The sequence below is a fragment of the Acipenser ruthenus genome, chromosome 2 (genome assembly GCF_902713425.1).
Source record: "Acipenser ruthenus chromosome 2, fAciRut3.2 maternal haplotype, whole genome shotgun sequence".
Lineage (NCBI taxonomy): Eukaryota > Metazoa > Chordata > Actinopteri > Acipenseriformes > Acipenseridae > Acipenser > Acipenser ruthenus.
Window position 1 is genome coordinate 65,246,327 of NC_081190.1, and position 19,295 is coordinate 65,265,621.

General features: G+C 37.8%; 1 long non-coding RNA gene across 2 annotated transcripts; it reads left to right on the top strand.

Annotated features, from left to right (window-relative positions):
* The first annotated feature begins 390 nt into the window (after positions 1 to 390).
* Positions 391 to 18,995, top strand: LOC131700684 (uncharacterized). 2 transcript variants are annotated; one of them, XR_009308495.1, is made up of 8 exons: positions 391 to 857; positions 14,337 to 14,475; positions 16,668 to 16,810; positions 17,273 to 17,411; positions 17,704 to 17,839; positions 17,961 to 17,996; positions 18,092 to 18,170; positions 18,393 to 18,995. It is a non-coding gene; the product is annotated as an uncharacterized LOC131700684 (long non-coding RNA). The 2 variants fall into 2 exon arrangements; XR_009308501.1 differs by lacking the exon at positions 17,704 to 17,839 and having other exon boundaries at positions 18,393 to 18,994.
* Positions 18,996 to 19,295: the final 300 nt, after the last annotated feature.

The following is a 19,295-nucleotide window of genomic DNA, read 5'->3' on the forward strand; positions in this document are numbered from 1 at the left end:
TGCTAAGACACTAAAGTGATACTGTACTAAAACAGTAGCTTAATATCTGTATTCACTTGTTTGTTTCCACATTCTGCTGAATGGTTAATCTATGCAGCTGATGACTGCAATGAATTCAGTATGTTTATATTTTACAAATGTTGTGTCTCGAATTGGTGACTGTACCTGTGATTGTGTGCAGTTGTAACATGTGAAATAGCATGCTGCTGTAGCAGGACTACTTGATAAGGGGATTGTAATCTGTTTTCTCCTAGGTAACCAGGCTTCTTTCAAATGTTTTGTTGTACGTTGCTTTATTGCACATGTCGTTTTTTTTTAATTGATTTAGTGGTGTCTTAATTAGATAATTGCCCTGGTTATTTAAATTGTTCCTTTGTTTGCGACGGGGAGAGGAAGTAGCATTAATAAGGCCTTACAGGGCATGCGACATTAAAGGAACACCGATATAGAACTGGAGTGCATGAGAATGGGTTATGTATGGAATGTAGTGGAAAGGAAACAGTGGAGCATCTGAGGGATTGCAATATTTCCAATATTTTTTTTGAAATGGTACAGGTGATAGAAAAATAGAAAAAGGTATTATTGCGTGTATTGCAAAATATATTAGGAAGACTCAAGAATATTTAACATACAGAGATTTTAAAAGGTTAAGTGTTCACAGCAGTTTTAATAGCCAAATCTGAACAGTAGGTGGTGACAATAAGTTTTGCTAGAAACTTGGTGACCATTAACAGAACAGAAGAAGAAACAGGAGAGAAGAAGGGACGGTAGGTGTGGGACTTGGTATTCGGTGTGCCGCTACAGAGGGGAGTGCTCGGAAGACGCATTTTGTCGGTGTCCTGCGGTGTTAAAGCCAGGTGAGTATAATTCTAAAAGTAAAGTGTTTGGCATTTGGAAATCTTGCATATTGAATAAAGCTCCAAGACATGTGGTTACTTCCCGGTCTCAGGTTGTGTTTTTGTTGGATCAAAGCATTAAAGCGGCAGCTTAAGAGCCCCATACCTTCTGTTTGCTTATTATTACTAAACGCTGTGTCCTTCTCCTCTCATCTGGTTTAAAACGGGGAAAGCCTTTTTATTTGATTTCGCTGGCCAGCAATTACGGTTGGGGAGGCATTTCTTCTTTGTCAAAGTAGGTCAGTCAGTTTGGGGCTTGCCTTCAGTGCACTGTAAAGGCCTGGTCTCGCAGGCGACAACAAGGTGGCCACACACTGGCGACATTTCTCCCACTTAGGACGGTGTTCTATTTTTCAGGCAACACGAGGGCAACATTTTCAATAACAGCCAATTAAATTTGATAGTAGTGTCACATGATAAGGCTCGACCATAACGTCAGACCGTGTATATGATGCATTCTGATTCCTGCATTTCATCCAATTAATTGTATGTAGTCTATAGATATGCATTACAGTGTGTATGTGGATAAGCGAATGTTAATGTCCACAATTACAATACATATTTAAACTATGAATACTATTCTACAATAATAAAATACACGTGTAGCATATTTTTTAAAATAGTTTTTTTTATTAATTTGCTGTGTATGCAGTTATTTAATTAAATAATAATAATTATTAAATTTGGCATGGTTTTGTTTGTAGAAGGTGGGTGTTACTAACTGGTGCGGGTGAGGACAACAGCCACCTAACTGACCTGCTAGTTAGTTAAGAACATAAAGTTTACAAACGAGATGAGGCCAATCTTGCTTGTTTGATTGTTAGTAGCTTATTGATCCCAGAATCTCATCAAGCAGCTTCTTGAAGGATCCCAGGGTGTCAGCTTCAACAACATTACTGGGGAGTCGGTTCCAGACCCTCAAAATTCTTTGTGTAAAAAAGTGCCTTCTATTTTCTGTTCTGAATGCCCCTTTATCTAATCTCTATTTGTGACCCCCGGTCCTTGTTTCTTTTTTCAGGTCAAAAAAGTCCCCTGGGTCGACATTGTCTGTACCGTTTAGAACTTGGAATTCAGATCACTGCGAAGTCTTCTTTGTTCAAGACTGAACAGATTCAATTCTTTTAGCCTGTCTGCATACGACATGCCTTTTAAACCCGGGATAATTCTGGTCGCACTTCTTTGCACTCTTTCTAGAGTAGCAATATCCTTTTTGTAACGAGGTGACCAGAACTGAACACAATATTCTAGATGAGGTCTTGCTAATGTATTGTAAAGTTTTAACATTACTTCCCTTGATTTAAATTCAACACTTTTCACAATATATCCGAGCATCTTGTTGGCATTTTTTATAGCTTCCCCACATTGTCTAGATCAAGCCATTTCTGAGTCAACATAAACTCCTAGGTCTTTTTCATAGATTCCTTCTTCAATTTCAGTATCTCCCATATGATATTTATAATGCACATTATTATTGCCTGCGTGCAGTACCTTACACTTTTCTCTATTGAATGTTATTTGCCATGTGTCTGCCCAGTTCTGAATGCTGTCTAGATCATGTGTTTGCCACTCCTCCTATTTATGTGTTGTCTGCAAATTTAACAAGTTTGCTTACTATACCAGAATCTCTCTCTCTCTCTCTCTCTCTCTCTCTCTCTCTCGATTTGTATGTACAAATAATGTGATATCTTTTAACAATTATAAGTCGTCCTGGATAAGGGTGTCTGCTAAGAAATAAATAATAAATACAAATATAACTGGGTTTATATAATGTGTGTCAGTCTGCCAGTCTATTAAATTAATCATTAAATTAATCCTTAATCCTTGGGGACCCCTGTATACTACTGCTGACTTTTCAAATACAGTTGCTTTCCTGTGTGTTTTTATTAACTATTTGGTATTGTTGAAGAATCCTTGCTGGGGAGATCTGTTTCTATCTATCCACCATCGGTCAATGAGAAATGCAATTGTTGCTAGGCCCTTGTCTAAGGACCCTTCCTGTTGAATACAGTGTATTTTTTAGCTGCCTTTATTTAAATGTTAAACCTTTAGGTAGAGTTCGGGGGGCGAGAGCTAGGGCTTTTCTAATTTCAGCCTGTCAATCATCATTAATCTCTATGTCAATCATCATCGAAATCCTATTTAAAGCTTAGTCACATCTATCTCCCTTTTCAAATGTTTTGCTTTTCCCTCCTCCTCCTTTTGTACCATGTGCCTCTGTCATCAGTCCCCGCTGGGGGGCAAGTGATCTCACTGCCCAACCTTGGGTCAGGCTATGTCGCTATGTCACTATGTCACCCCCGGCCACACCTATCCTCTCGCAGCTCATGCGCTATTACTTAACTAAAATCAGAGGCTCATTCTTTCTTCATACTATTTGCTCAGGTTTTAGCCTGCTGTGTGCTTAGCGCTCAATGTCCCAACTAACCTTTCTACTTTCTACCTATTTCCAGATTCCCTGAGGGAGCTCTCTGCTCCCATCGCAAGCAGCTCTCCAATAAACAGGGTAACTACTTTTCTGTCCGTTCAATTTTCAGGTTTGCATCCACTACCTATTCCACCCTCCAGGGATTCAGGTTTGCATCCGCTACCTATCCTCAAGGGGTGCTGGGTACAGTCTTGGAGGCCACACCTCTCCTCATATAGCAAGACAACCTCTTTTATATTTTCTGTAGAGGTCTCTCTACCAACTCAAACTACAAACTAACAAACTATTCTTATAGCCTGGGCTCCTACCCGTGAACTGACTTTCTCTTATTAAAACTGTGATAGATTGTATTGTTTATTTGAACTGATTTTTATGTAACTGTGTGATTATTGTAATAAAACATTTTGGACTCTGCCTCTGCCACTCTGTTACTATCTCTGGTCACTTTACCTCTATTCAGCGAACCTGTTGTGTTTCCTGAAAAACGGACAAGGGTTGGAACTGGCCAAATGAAGTCAAAATGTTATAAGTTCAGGAGGCTCCCGAGTGGCACATCCAGTAAAGGTGCTCCATGTGGAGTGCAGGATGTGGCCTATAGTCTGGACGTTGCGAGTTCGAGTCCAGGCTTTTCCTTTGCCGACCGAGGACGGGAGGGAGGGTTAGGTCAGCCAGGGTGTCCTCGGCTCACCCCGCACCAGCGACCCCTGTAGTCTGGCCTGGCGCCCGCGGGCTTGCCTGTAAGCTTCCTGAGAGCTGTGTTGCTGCCACCTGGTCTGAATGCCAACTCCACTTTGTTGCATTCACATTTTCATTCATTTAAGGGCTGCGCAAACTGATCTAATCAATACTATACAGCGCATTCTCAGCCACTGTCCAGACGGGAAGAAAAAAAACAACTAAGAAGCCTAAATACTACTAATACTGTATGAGCGAAATGCTATTGTTGTTTGTGTGTGTGTGTGTGTGTATATGTCTGGAAGTTCTTGGGAGAGGTATAACTTTATTTTTTTTGCGATCGTGCCTTTCAAAAGCTGTATATTTAGTAAAAGTCAAGAACTGACAACGGTGTATCTTTTCACACATGTAGAGTAATATAAAAGTGAAAATCATCCAATTGACTGCTTTGGCACCTGTGTGTGTATATATACAGTGCCTTGCATAAGTATTCACCCCCCTTGGACTTTTCCACATTTTGTAGTGTTACAACCTGGAATTAAAATGGATTTAATTGGGATTTTTACCATTTGATTTACACAACATACTTAACACTTTGAAGGTGCAAAATATTTTTTATTGTGACACAAAGGTTAATTAAACAAAAAAAAGACATTTGTTGGTTGCATAAGTATTCACCCCCCTGAGTCAATACTTGGTAGAAGCACCTTTGACAGCAATTACAGCTGTGAGTCTTTTTGGGTAAGTCTCTATCAGCTTTGCACATCTGGGTCCTGCAATTTTTGCCCATTCTTCTTGGCAAAATTGCTCAAGCTCTGTCAAGTTGGATGGGGACCGTTGGTGAACAGCAATTTTCAAGTCTTGCCACAGATTCTCAATCGGATTGATGTCTGGGCTTTGACTGGGCCATTCTAAGACATTCAGGTTCTTGTTTTTAAACCACTCCAGTGTAGCTTTTGCTGTGTGTTTAAGGTCATTGTGCTGCTGGAAGGTGAACCTCCGCCCCAGTCCCAGGTCTCTTGCAGACTGAAACAGGTTTTCCTCTAGAATTTCCCTGTATTTGGCTCCATCCATCTTGCCCTCAATCCTGACCAGTTTCCCAGTCCCTGCCAATGAAAAGCATCCCCATAACATGATGCTGCCACCACCATGCTTCACCGTGGGGATGGTGTTCTCAGGGTGATGAGCAGTGTGGCTTTGCGCCACAGATAGCGTTTTGCGCTAAGGCTAAAAAGTTAAATTTTGGTCTCATCAGACCAGAGAACCTTTTTCCACATGTTTGCTGTGTCTCCCACATGCCTTTTGGCAAAATCCAAACAGGATTTGATATGGGTTTTGTTAATGGCTTTCTTCTTGCCACTCTTCCATAAAGCCCAGCTTTGTGGAGCGTCCGGGTTATAGTTGTCCCATGGACGGTTTCTCCCATCTCAGCTGTGGATCTCTCCAGCTCCTTCAGAGTTACCATTGGCCTCTTGGTTGCTTCTCTGACTAATGCCCTCCTTACCTGGTCACTGAGTTTTGGTGGACGGCCTTCTCTAGGCAATGATGACGATGATGATGATGATGATGACCTCAGAATAGAATGTTCATTCCAAATGGCTCCAAAGTGCCTAGTTAAGGGAGCAAAATCCTAATTTACTATCCATGATACTTTTACTTGCATTAGTAAAGGAATAGTATATTGCATTGGCTGCATCAAATGTAACAAGCTATATATTGGTAAAACAAAACGACGCTTGGCTGATCGCTTCGTGGAACATCTGAGAAGTATACGAATTAACACCTCTACCTTTCCCGTCGCCAGACATTTTAACAGAAATGACCACACTATAGAAGACATCACAATTTGTGGGATGGTTCAATGCTATGGAACTAATGCTGTCAGGAAACAAAAGGAATGTGAACTTATTTTCAAACTAGGTACTTTGGAGCCATTTGGAATGAACATTCTATTCTGAGGTCATCATCATCATCATCATCATCAACATTCTGGATTTTTTTTTAAAAGACTACTTGTTTGTTTTTTTATCAACTTCTTAAAGCAGTGTGCGCGTTAAGTAAGTGAGCCGCTCAGAGTGAGAACGCTCAGAAAGCACACTGAGCAGATTTAAATGATTTAACGCTCTGCTCCACGAGAGCGCTGAGCGACTTTTAAAAATGGTGAATAATAATTATTAATTAGGTGATGGTAGATGAAATGACCCCGTGTGGTTACTGTCCCCTGCTGTACCTCGCTGAGTTCGGAGCTCTGTTTGGACTGAACCTCATATCTGGCTGTGTTTAATACCGACAATACCGACGTTAATAATGAGAATTATGAATAATATTAATACTACAAGCCTAATAATAATACACTAATAACTATAAAACAGCTCTACATTTAAAAAAAAATGAAATTAAATGATACAAAATTGAAATCAACAATTTTTACCATCTTATTTAGCCAATTTAATACATAACTTCATAAGTCGAAACCAGTTCATTGTTCTTGACAAACGTATTTGTCAATCCTGCCTGTCATCTCCACTTGTTTCCTGCAGGTGTCCATTCCGTCCGCTCACTCTGATCACTGATGAAAAATGCTCAGGAGCGCTCTGAGCGGCTCAGCGGGAGTGGAACTGAGCGAGTCGTTAAGTTGATTTTTTTACTGAGCCGCTCACTTACTTAACGCACCCACTGTTTTTTTGTATTCGGCCGATGAAGGACTTGTAGTCCGAAACGTCCTGATAATTGATTTGTAATCAATTATTCTACCTTTTTAAGTACCTGAAATATCCTTTTCTCTTTTTTCTTTTATTATATATATATATATATATATATATATATATATATATATATATATATATATATATATACATATATACAGCTCTGGAAAAAATTAAGAGACCACTGCAAAATAATCAGTTTCTCTGGTTTTACTATTTAGAGGTATGTGTTTGGGTAAAATGAACATTTTTGTTTTATTCTATAAACTACTGACAACATTTCTCCCATATTCCAAATAAAAATATTGTCATTTAGAGCATTTATTTGCAGAAAATGACAACTGGTCAAAATAACAAAAAAGATGCAGTGTTGTCAGACTTCGAATAATGCAAAGAAAATAAGCTCATACTCATTTTTAAACAACACAATACTAATGTTTTAACTTAGGAAGAGTTCAGAAATCAATATTTGGTGGAATAACCCTGATTTTCAAGCACAGCTTTCATGCGTCTTGGCATGCTCTCCACAAGTCTTTCACATTGATGTTGGGTGACTTTATGCCACTCCTGGCGCAAAAATTCAAGCAGCTCGGCTTTGTTTGATGGCTTGTGACCATCCATCTTCCTCTTGATCACATTCCAGAGGTTTTCAATGGGGTTCAGGTCTGGAGATTGGGCTGGCCATGACAGGGTCTTGATTTATTATTATTATTATTTATTTCTTAGCAGACGCCCTTATCCAGAACGACTTACAACTGTTACAAGATATCACATTATACATTATTTCACATTATACAGATATCACATTATTTTTACATACAATTACCCATTTATACAGTTGGGTTTTTACTGGAGCAATCTAGGTAAAGTACCTTGCTCAAGGGTACAACAGCAGTGTCCCCCACTGGGGATTGAACCCACAACCCTCCGGTCAAGAGTCCAGAGCCCTAACCACTCTTCCACACTGCTGCCCTGGTGATCTGGTGGTCCTCCATCACACCTTGATTGACCTGGCTGTGTGGCATGGAGCATTGTCCTGCTGGAAAAACCAATCCTCAGAGTTGGGGAATATTGTCAGAGCAGAAGGAAGCAAGTTTTCTTCCAGGACAACCTTGTACTTGGCTTGGCTTGGCTTGAGGGGGGAGGAGAAAATATGTGCTGCAGGACTACATTTCCCAGAATTCCACAGGGTTACCATTTTAAAGTGAAGCACCTGAGGCTGATTAAGGCAGGGGAAACCCTATAGAGTAGGCGGATGGAGAAAGGCCATGTGCAGAGCAGACCTGTGTAAACAAGAACAGGTTCTGCGTGAACATAGGGTGAACCTATTTGTGTGTGAAACAACTGGGTTTTGACTGGTAAACAGCTTAGCTGTCTGGTGTTAGTTAAAAGCTTGCAAAGTACAGTTTAGTACTCCACGTATTTTGTGTTTTGCTAGTTTATTTTCTGTAATTCATAAAAGTGCATGAAAGTGCCTAAAAAGTACTGTTCTGTGTCTTGGTCTGCTTTTAAAAGGGTGCAATGAATTTGAGCCGTCAGGCTTTGTTACTATATATACAGTGTATATATATAGTTGTAGGCAAAAGTTTACATACCCCAATGGGAATTTATCATTTCTAGAAATTTCTCAAAAACAAATAATTGCAGGAAAAATCTTTTGTAGCAAAAGTTTTTGCTTTTGTGGATGAGGAACAAGTTACAAGATTTCTACAATTATTTATTTTAGCAATTATTTTTTGCAAAATTCAAAGAATGCTAATTCAAAAGTATTCATACCCTGACAAGGGAAATGAAATTAATAGCTAGTTGAGGTACCTTTAGCAATAATAACCTATTTTAAACAATTAGGATATTTGTCAATGAGCTTTTGGCATTATTCATTAGTGATTTTTGACCATTCTTCAACAAAGCATTGTTCCAGTTCATTCAAATTTCGAGGACTTCTCTTGTGCACAGCCTTCAACTCATACCAAAGATTCACAATCGGATTTAGATTGGGACTTTGACTAGACCATTCCAGAACCTTGATTTTATTCTTCTTTAACAATTCTAAAGTAGATTGTGATGTGTGCTTTGGACTTTCTCCAAACGTAACGACTATCAGCATGACCAAATAGCTCGATTTTTGTTTCATCACTCCACAAAACATTTGACCAGAACTCATATCCATCATTTAAATGCCGTTTTGCAAACTTTAAGTGATTGTCCTTGTGACGTTTTTCTAAGAGTGGCTTTTTCTTTGGCCTGCGACTACTGAGACATTCACCATGCAATACTTGACCTATGGTTGTAATGGAAATCCCAGTACCACCTGCAGCCAATTCACTTTGAATATCTTTGGCAGTCAATCTCGGATTGTTATTAACCTTCCTCACAATTCTTCTTCTTGTTCTTGGTGAAAGAACCTTCTTTCTTCCAGACCGAGGGAGCATTGTGACAGTACCATGAGTCTTGTACTTCTTGATAATAGAAACAATATTTGAAATTGTGAAATGAAATGCTTGGAACTATCCTTCTCCAGCTTTATGACAATAACTCATTTTCTTCAGATAGATCTTTACTTTGTCCCATATTGACTTACTGGTAATGACAGCAATCATCCTATGCCTAACCCTTTTATACTTTCTAAGAATGTTCACCTACAATCCAGCATTTTCTAGACTTTTCTAGAATTAGGTTCTTCATTATCATATTGAAATTTCTAGCACCTTGTAGACAATACTATCATAGCATCAAAGGGTTTGAATTAGCATTTTTGGAGTTTTGCAAAAAAAAAAAAAAAAATCTATTTCTTGTAACTTTTTTTGATAATCTACAAAAATACATTTTTCCTAAAATTCTTTGTTTGAGATTCTCTAAAAGGAATAAAAACACCATAATGGTACAACACTGGCAAGAAGCAGCTTGTTTAGAGGAGTTAGATTGTGGTTCTAAGCAGTTCTGTGTTTGTTTTATACTTAATTCTTCTAATGCTTTCAGAAAGTATGCTTTCAGTCATAGCCCTTTAGTCAGTCTTCCTGAGCTATAATGGATCTTGAACATGTGCAATAGAAAAGTGTTAAAAATACAGCTTAGTGTCCGATACATCAGCTTAGTGTCCAATACGAATAAATCATACGATAAATATAGAAAATGCATCTGCACCTTGGACTTTGGTATGTACTACATCAGTACGTTGTTATAAAGTGGAAAGGTGTGTCATTTTTTTCACAGTCTCTTGCGTTGGCTGACCTAGAAAGACAACCCAGTGCCCTCGGCAGGTTCTTATTTTTTGAGTATATAGATTCACTGGCTTCTAAGCAACTACAGAAGAGCAAACACGATTGGAAGTCTTCACTCCATAGCAAATATCATAGGTATCACAATGAGGATTTTGTTCTGTTTAGCTATCCTTCTGCACGCTGCTACCTGTTCACTATATGACATTGGTAAGATCGTCTATCTGTCTCTGTCTGTCTGTCTACTATATAGTGAGATTGTATTTATACCTTCAAGGGACAGAATATCTGTCTTTTTTTAAAACCTATTATACAATAATGTGCCAATTTATTAGAACACCTCGATTTGTCATTTATATCCTTAAATACCTACCTGCATGAAAACCTCTTTGTGTGAGACTTAGTAATTAGTGATGTAGAAACAATAGGCACTCTTGTGAAAATGCTAGATCACTTTGTGCTTTAATAGGCATGTTGAACAACTTTAAAAAAGTAACATGCATTTTACCATTTGTGTATGTGTGTTCCTTTTTATCTTATTATTTTTTAATGAATTCCACACATGGCCTATCATCAATTAAATCAGACAATTGCTAATTTGCTTATTTGACAATTTTCCAAGATTATCAGTTACAGTGGTTTGGATTTCATATGCACAACAAATCAAAACAACAGAAGCAATGGGGTGTTCTAATACATTTTCACACTACTGTAGCAATCTATTTTGATTAACTGGTATCAAACATTTACACAAGAGACGCAGGATTTAAAGGGTTATCTGCTGTTCAGTTTAGTTTATTCACTTTTGGGCCTGCAGGGCCAGCACAGGTACAGCTCAATAGTGAAAGCATCGCGAATACAAAGAGACATCTAAATAAATATATTAGAAAAATAAAAACACATGATCACAGTTTCATTATAGCTTAAACAATTTCAAGCACAGATGCCACTGAACTGCAAATTTAAAGCCAGAGAGGCATGGCAATATATTTTAGTCTCGTCAAGGGTTGGTTTCGAAAACCCAAGTGTAAAGCAATACAGAGCTTCTCCACCTCCCTTTAATCCACATTGCTCCAGGATTATTTAGTACTGTACATGTTGGCTTGTTCTTTATTTCCATTAAGACATCTTTCCTTTTTTTTCACCAGTTATTTCAGGGGTTTTTGAGTCCAGTATCACTACATTTAATTACACTCAATCCAGAGAGTACTGCAGGACTACATTTCCCAGAATTCCACAGGGTTACCATTTTAAAGTGAAGCACCTGAGGCTGATTAAGGCAGGGGAAACCCTATAGAGTAGGCGGATGGAGAAAGGCCATGTGCAGAGCAGACCTGTGTAAACAAGAACAGGTTCTGCGTGAACATAGGGTGAACCTATTTGTGTGTGAAACAACTGGGTTTTGACTGGTAAACAGCTTAGCTGTCTGGTGTTAGTTAAAAGCTTGCAAAGTACAGTTTAGTACTCCACGTATTTTGTGTTTTGCTAGTTTATTTTCTGTAATTAATAAAAGTGCATGAAAGTGCCTAAAAAGTACTGTTCTGTGTCTTGGTCTGCTTTTAAAAGGGTGCAATGAATTTGAGCCGTCAGGCTTTGTTACTATATATACAGTGTATATATATAGTTGTAGGCAAAAGTTTACATACCCCAATGGGAATTTATAATTTCTAGAAATTTCTCAAAAACAAATAATTGCAGGAAAAATCTTTTGTAGCAAAAGTTTTTGCTTTTGTGGATGAGGAACAAGTTACAAGATTTCTACAATTATTTATTTTAGCAATTATTTTTTGCAAAATTCAAAGAATGCTAATTCAAAAGTATTCATACCCTGACAAGGGAAATGAAATTAATAGCTAGTTGAGGTACCTTTAGCAATAATAACCTATTTTAAACAATTAGGATATTTGTCAATGAGCTTTTGGCATTATTCATTAGTGATTTTTGACCATTCTTCAACAAAGCATTGTTCCAGTTCATTCAAATTTCGAGGACTTCTCTTGTGCACAGCCTTCAACTCATACCAAAGATTCACAATCGGATTTAGATTGGGACTTTGACTAGACCATTCCAGAACCTTGATTTTATTCTTCTTTAACAATTCTAAAGTAGATTGTGATGTGTGCTTTGGACTTTCTCCAAACGTAACGACTATCAGCATGACCAAATAGCTCGATTTTTGTTTCATCACTCCACAAAACATTTGACCAGAACTCATATCCATCATTTAAATGCCGTTTTGCAAACTTTAAGTGATTGTCCTTGTGACGTTTTTCTAAGAGTGGCTTTTTCTTTGGCCTGCGACTACTGAGACATTCACCATGCAATACTTGACCTATGGTTGTAATGGAAATCCCAGTACCACCTGCAGCCAATTCACTTTGAATATCTTTGGCAGTCAATCTCGGATTGTTATTAACCTTCCTCACAATTCTTCTTCTTGTTCTTGGTGAAAGAACCTTCTTTCTTCCAGACCGAGGGAGCATTGTGACAGTACCATGAGTCTTGTACTTCTTGATAATAGAAACAATATTTGAAATTGTGAAATGAAATGCTTGGAACTATCCTTCTCCAGCTTTATGACAATAACTCATTTTCTTCAGATAGGTCTTTACTTTGTCCCATATTGACTTACTGGTAATGACAGCAATCATCCTATGCCTAACCCTTTTATACTTTCTAAGAATGTTCACCTACAATCCAGCATTTTCTAGACTTTTCTAGAATTAGGTTCTTCATTATCATATTGAAATTTCTAGCACCTTGTAGACAATACTATCATAGCATCAAAGGGTTTGAATTAGCATTTTTGGAGTTTTGCAAAAAAAAAAAAAAAAATCTATTTCTTGTAACTTTTTTTGATAATCTACAAAAATACATTTTTCCTAAAATTCTTTGTTTGAGATTCTCTAAAAGGAATAAAAACACCATAATGGTACAACACTGGCAAGAAGCAGCTTGTTTAGAGGAGTTAGATTGTGGTTCTAAGCAGTTCTGTGTTTGTTTTATACTTAATTCTTCTAATGCTTTCAGAAAGTATGCTTTCAGTCATAGCCCTTTAGTCAGTCTTCCTGAGCTATAATGGATCTTGAACATGTGCAATAGAAAAGTGTTAAAAATACAGCTTAGTGTCCGATACATCAGCTTAGTGTCCAATACAAATAAATCATACGATAAATATAGAAAATGCATCTGCACCTTGGACTTTGGTATGTACTACATCAGTACGTTGTTATAAAGTAGAAAGGTGTGTCATTTTTTTCACAGTCTCTTGCGTTGGCTGACCTAGAAAGACAACCCAGTGCCCTCGGCAGGTTCTTATTTTTTGAGTATATAGATTCACTGGCTTCTAAGCAACTACAGAAGAGCAAACACGATTGGAAGTCTTCACTCCATAGCAAATATCATAGGTATCACAATGAGGATTTTGTTCTGTTTAGCTATCCTTCTGCACGCTGCTACCTGTTCACTATATGACATTGGTAAGATCGTCTATCTGTCTCTGTCTGTCTGTCTACTATATAGTGAGATTGTATTTATACCTTCAAGGGACAGAATATCTGTCTTTTTTTAAAACCTATTATACAATAATGTGCCAATTTATTAGAACACCTCGATTTGTCATTTATATCCTTAAATACCTACCTGCATGAAAACCTCTTTGTGTGAGACTTAGTAATTAGTGATGTAGAAACAATAGGCACTCTTGTGAAAATGCTAGATCACTTTGTGCTTTAATAGGCATGTTGAACAACTTTAAAAAAGTAACATGCATTTTACCATTTGTGTATGTGTGTTCCTTTTTATCTTATTATTTTTTAATGAATTCCACACATGGCCTATCATCAATTAAATCAGACAATTGCTAATTTGCTTATTTGACAATTTTCCAAGATTATCAGTTACAGTGGTTTGGATTTCATATGCACAACAAATCAAAACAACAGAAGCAATGGGGTGTTCTAATACATTTTCACACTACTGTAGCAATCTATTTTGATTAACTGGTATCAAACATTTACACAAGAGACGCAGGATTTAAAGGGTTATCTGCTGTTCAGTTTAGTTTATTCACTTTTGGGCCTGCAGGGCCAGCACAGGTACAGCTCAATAGTGAAAGCATCGCGAATACAAAGAGACATCTAAATAAATATATTAGAAAAATAAAAACACATGATCACAGTTTCATTCTAGCTTAAACAATTTCAAGCACAGATGCCACTGAACTGCAAATTTAAAGCCAGAGAGGCATGGCAATATATTTTAGTCTCGTCAAGGGTTGGTTTCGAAAACCCAAGTGTAAAGCAATACAGAGCTTCTCCACCTCCCTTTAATCCACATTGCTCCAGGATTATTTAGTACTGTACATGTTGGCTTGTTCTTTATTTCCATTAAGACATCTTTCCTTTTTTTTCACCAGTTATTTCAGGGGTTTTTGAGTCCAGTATCACTACATTTAATTACACTCAATCCAGAGAGTACTGTCTGTCGCAGAATGCAGCTTTAGCAACCTTAGAGCAGGTGAGCAGTGCTCGGAACATCAGCTTCCAGACCTGCAGGTAACGTATGCACTGAGAGTGTGGTTAGAATTGAACACATTCAGTACCATATACATTTTCAGAATGTTTAATTTAATTTCTTACTTTTTAATTTGTCATTTTGTGTCATTCTCTGCTGTTTATGTTTGCACTGCTTATTAAATATTCTACTTCGAAAAGCTGAACTTCTGAAATGCGGCAAGTTTTCTAAATGGCCACTGGGGGTGTGTGTAAGTCATTTCAGCCACACCTCTGCAACTGATCTGTAAAGTCAATGGAAAAACATCTTTCACAAGGAACTGGAAATTAGAGATGCACACCACCCTAGTGGGTCAGAGTTCTCACTTCAGAAATTCAGCTTTTAGACAATGCTTGAAAAAAGCTGTGATAGTAATCCTGTACTTTGCAAGCAGAAAAAAAAACTATAGAGAGTGATAGAGGTCATAGTAGGATATTAAAATGGAAATAATTGAAGTACTTACAAATGATTCAACCTCTTACATTGGGGTCTGTTTCACCTTGATTACACTATGTAACACAATTTTTGTTCCTTGGTAGTAAGTGTTATTTCCTAATTACTTCTGCCTCAAAAGCATAGAAAATGGCTATTATTCCCCACAAACTTTGCTTTTGTGACCAGGACAGTGATATTTTGAAATTTACCTATTTTCAATGAGAAAACGGGCGAATTTGTGTCTCTTCGTTCACATAAAGTCAAAAAAACAACAACATATGAATCCAAATTAACATGTATTTATACTAAAGTAATACAAAAATGACTACAAAAGATTTAGAAGTGAGTAGTTTTTCAAGATTTACGATTATACTGTAAATCACTTTCACGAATCAGCCCCCAAATGTAGTCTCCCATCATGTTCTCGTTATACTGTCCTTGGTAGTGGCGTTCAAAGTCCAGTATATCCTGGTGGAAGCGCTCGCCTTGCTCCTCCGAGTACGCTCCCATGTTCTCCTTGAATTTATCAAGATGAGCATCAAGGATATGGACTTTGAGGGACATCCTACAGCTCATTGTGCCGTAGTTCTTCACCAGAGTCTCAACCAGCTCCACATAGTTTTTGGCCTTGTGATTTCCCAGGAAGCCCCGAACCACTGCGACAAAGCTGTTCCAAGCCGCTTTCTCCTTACTAGTGAGCTTCTTGGGGAATTCATTGCACTCCAGGATCTTCTTTATCTGTGGTCCGACGAAGACACCGGCTTTGACCTTTGCCTCAGACAGCTTAGGGAAGAAGTCTTGAAGGTACTTGAAGGCAGCCGACTCCTTATCTAGAGCTCTGACAAATTGTTTCATAAGGCCCAATTTGATGTGCAGTGGTGGCATCAGCACCTTCCGGGGGTCCACCAGTGGCTCCCACTTGACGTTGTTCCTCCCCACAGAGAACTCGGTCCGCTGTGGCCAGTCCCGCCTGTGGTAGTGCGCCTTGGAGTCCCTACTGTCCCAAAGGCAAAGATAGCAGGGAAACTTGGTAAAACCGCCTTGGAGACCCATCAGGAATGCCACCATTTTGAAGTCTCTTATGACCTTGATGCCATCTCAGAAAAATGCAGATATGTATCCACTTAGGCAGCTGGAACTAAACTGAACTGGTGGGCTTAAGGCCCCTGTATTTAAACTACAATTTATATTACTGGAAAGTTCTAGAAAGTTCTAGAAGTTACTCCAAGTTTACTCAGCACTGAATCTATCTGAAATGTTCTGGAAAATAGGTAAATTTCAAAATATCATTGTCCTGGTCACAAAAGCAAAGTTTGTGGGGAATAATAGCCATTTTCTATACTTTTGAGGCATAAGCAATTAGGAAATAACACTTAATACCCAGGAACCAAAAAAAAAAAAAAAAAATTGTTACACGGTGTTACCATTATCAAATACATTATCTTGGTTGAGTCAATTGAAAATAACCCATAATCTGCACAACCCACATACCAATACATTGAATTGCATTTACATTGCAATCGAATATAAATAAAAAAAACAAAAAAAACAACATGTGTTTTGAAGGATCCTTCCACATTACAATTTGAATACATTGCTCTGTACTTGTAATATTCTCATATCATGTAAACCTAATTTTTAAAGCATCAGAGATTTTATACTACAATCTATTTCTGAACCACATTCAGTTTGACTTTTTTTATGGAAGTAAATGCTTTGGCTCACCCTTCATTTTCATGATGTAACTTTTTGATGGCAGGTATGGATGGGTGGAAGAGCAGTGAATTCTTCTTGCCCGTACCACAGCGATCAAGACTTGTGGCAACAGTAATATAGGCATCATTAAAAAAGGGCCCTGTGGATACTACACTGCACCCAGTGCCTACTGCTACAAAACCAATGGTAACCATCTCGGGTCTCTTGAGTTCGAGAGCTAGTGTGTTCTAGTGGAAATGCCTGGTTATTTGATTTATAAGCTGGTTAATTTAGTTTGTGTGCTTTACTGTACTGCTACTGCTATCGTTTGTAAAACACTTTCTTAAAAACAATTCTTTGTTATGTACAACACAGTAAATACCACAAAACACTAAAACAAATATTGCAAAGCTGATTGAGATTGGCGTGGTAAGATGTACAATAATACAATGTTGCTTGGTCTCTGCTCAGTTCCTTTACAAGTCTTTCATTTCCCAAAAAGATTTCTGTGCATCTTCCCGATCTAGTTAACTGTACAACCAGTTCCATGTATAACGCCTATTCAGAATTAAAACATAACAGCAAAGGATATGACAATACTGAAGAGGTTTTGGAATACAGTGGTAAAAATCAGTTCGGCTCTGTTTCTTCACACAGTGTCTTTTACAGATGTATACGTGGTCTATCCTCCATTTGGGAACAGTACCATGACATACAGTGAAGCTATGCAACGGTGTTTATCCCTTGGTGATAGCTTGGCATCAAAGAAACAACTGAGTAGTACATCCACACCCATCCCTGACGGCATGTAAGTAATAAAACTGCTTTTCATTGCGGGCGGGGCAGGGTGGGGTGGGGTGGGGTGGGGTGGGGGTAAGGGGGGCAGAGAAACTCCCTAAGGGCCTTATTATCTCAATGGCACTCTGCAGTGCTGACAAACCTTTTCTTTGGAACTAGACTGACACCTAAAAAATCTACAAAAACAATATACCACTATTTGTTTTATTTTTTGTCTTGATCTAAATCAGGGTTGGCCAAAGCTGGCCCTTCCACTCCTGGTCTTTGTTCCAGCTCTGTTCTAAATTGTTTAAACCCTTAAGGTACACTGGGATTTGAGCGGTTGTTGAAACAGTAAAGACAAGGACGTGGTTCAGTTCTCCAGTGGAAAGCTGACAGTTACTCCATGTGTCAACAAACCCAGCCAGCTTGCTTTAGCCTACTGCTTCAACCCAAATAGTAAGATTTATTTGTAATACTTTCAAGAACTATAACAAATCCTACAGGATATGATATGAACTGTTTAATAGTTGCATAAAACAATTGGATTTTGAATCTTTTTTTCTTTTCTTTTTGGCAGTCACAGACTTTATTCCAGTAATCAAGGATGACAAATGTAAGCAGTCACTCCCCACTCAAATATAATACATTATACTCTCAATGTGATTTGCCTATCTGAAATGAACTTTTTTTATATTGTTTATATTTTAGTGTGGCTCAAGATTGCCATAGTTTGCATTATCTCCTCTATATTTATCATCTTACTCATGGCTGTCACCTTCATGAAAGGGTAAGAAAATTAAGCACTTTTTTGTGTCTCTGTGTTATTTTTCAATTTTAAACACACTGATAAATGCACCAGTTACTTTTCTTGTAAGGTATGAATTTGATTGTAGAATCTACTGCATTAAGTTACATAAGATATAGAAATTGATATAAGATAATACTCTTATACTGTATGTATAACAGTCAGTAACTAATTGTATTTTTTTTGGTTTTGTTTTGTTTCCAGGAATAAGTGCATCTGCTGTGTCAAACGTAAAAAGCCAGCGGAAGACTCTACCCTAGAGAGAGGCCAAGGCTTTGACACAGTCAGAGGACTGCATCGTGATAGGATTCCATCATACCAGATCAGTGGCGCAAGAACCAAGCCACCTGTATTGAGTAAGGCCTTAAACACTGGCTACAACTCTCATTACTCTAACCATGGCTTTGAATCCACACCCGAGGCCAGTAAGCAGAACTTTGCCAAAACTTATGTGGACCATGACCGTTATGAGTACAGCAATGCTGCCTTTGATAATACTTATTAAGACATCAAATCTGACTTGACTCCGCGGTTAAGCAGTGATGACTGACACAAATCAGCGACCTCTGGAATTGAATGGACTTCCCCCCACTGTATTTTTTTTTTTAATGTGTTCTACATAAAAAAATAGTCAAAATGATTTTTTTTAGTTTGTTTTAGTATTTCAAAAAAATATTTTAGTATTTTAAACCCTCTTGATTAAATCTGAAAAATGGTGCTGCTGTTCTTATAGCAGCCAAGTAATAAATAACAAAAAAATATGATTACTACAGACTTTGTGCATTAAATAAATAAATAAATAAATAAATAAATAAATAAAAAGTTGTTGTTTGGTATTTTTTAAAAGCAACTAAAATGGAACGGGGTTCCAGGTTTTGCTATGAGTTTAGTCAAGCATATTGTATGGAAATAACGAGCTAAGGTGTGTCTGGGCAAGCTCATAAAAAACTGCAATGGCTCAGAATTCCATGTAATTGTAACCTTAATTCCACCCAACGTTTATGTTTGCTATGACTGTACAGGAAATATGTGGAGTTTTATTACTAGGGTGTTAAAAACAAAATGTACTTAACAGACTATTAAGCTTTTTGGTTTTAGTTAATAATA